Raw genomic sequence first — 1,445 nt, forward strand, 5'->3', positions numbered from 1 at the left:
TGACTATTTTATTTCTCATTAGGATGTATCCTGGAGAGCAGGAACTGCTTTTCTTTGCCTTTCTTTATATGCCTAATGCTTAGAAGAATGTGTGGCACATGCTGTACTTATTCAGTGTTTGTTAACTTATTACTCTGTAATGAAGATATTTATTTTTCACTTCCTTTTCTCTTTTATAAGTTTTTGAGAATCAAATCAGATAAATTTTATAAATTCTGAAGAACTATACATACTCATCTTTTTGTTTAAGTTATTGTGATTTTTAATTCCAATTTTAATATTTTAAGTGGTTCAGAGGAACTCGAACCAGAGGACTATATTTGAAACATTCCTCAGACCCTAGAACCTGCTAATGCTTTTGTTAACTAGGTGTAACATTTAGGAACCAGCAAAAGTCATTAAAACAGAATGAGACCTTAGAGATTTTTTCTTTCAAGGTTCTGGAAGCAGACTGTGTCTGCCTTCTGAGGACTGGCTTCTGAAGTAAAGAAAGCTTCGTTATCAATACTTTGGTCACTTGGTGGTAAATTATTTAGCCACAGAAATTCATAATGCAAATAATCTTTATATCTTAATGCTTCTACTGAGATAATGGAGTAGTAATAAAGAAGATAGAGTGTATTAAAAATTATGCCTATGGACACTAGATGTAGCAACAAATAAATGGACAATATACAAAGGGAATTAAATTGAATTCTATCAAATTTTATATTATCACTATAATTGAAACCAGAAAATAAGGAAATTAAAGCTAAATACATGTGCATACCTAAGTGTATGAAATTATAGATGCATATATCTATATCTATATATATATATATATACATAAATAAAAAGTTAACTATATCTTTTTATCTTTTGAGTTCATTGAGGATGACAGTGTCCAGAATGACAGAATTCCCAGTTCCATTTTCTTGGGTTTTGGAACTGGGGCCATGATTAATATGGATGTCCTGGGTCATTCATATTGTAGCATTAGAGATAAAATTCTTGAACTGGCACTAGACAGAACAGAGGGAAAGCATTTGCCAAGAACAATTTCATTAATCAAGACCTAAAGTCAGAGGTTCGAAGATGATCAGATATCATCAAGGTTCTGACTATAAATGATGCAAACTACATCTGGTAGAGTTATCCCTATGACCAGTCAAGCAGCTTCGAGGAAACCACAGTCTTTAGGTTCTGGGACCAATATGGTTGAAGATCTGAGAGCAAAGGTCATACTGAAGATTAGTCCATCAAGAGACAGTTTTGGATGTATCATGTTGCTTGTAGCCCAATATTACTGAAACATTATGATGACTTGCATGCTGTATGTTACTACTTTGTCTCCAAATATCACATACTGAGTACCAAGGTGCCTTCCTATTAAGGGTGGAAAAAAATCCATCTTCAGTGGTCAAAAGACTCCTTTTGGCTATCATCAGAAGTCCTGTTTTCGATCA

The 1,445-nt window shown here is 33.4% G+C and overlaps 1 pseudogene; it reads left to right on the top strand.

Moving 5' to 3' along the window:
* Nucleotides 1-870: 870 nt before the first annotated feature.
* On the top strand, nt 871-1,182 carry LOC141492441 (18S ribosomal RNA; annotated as a pseudogene).
* The last annotated feature ends 263 nt before the right edge of the window (nt 1,183-1,445 follow it).

This window comes from Macrotis lagotis, chromosome 6 (genome assembly GCF_037893015.1).
Source record: "Macrotis lagotis isolate mMagLag1 chromosome 6, bilby.v1.9.chrom.fasta, whole genome shotgun sequence".
NCBI classification, from domain to species: domain Eukaryota; kingdom Metazoa; phylum Chordata; class Mammalia; order Peramelemorphia; family Peramelidae; genus Macrotis; species Macrotis lagotis.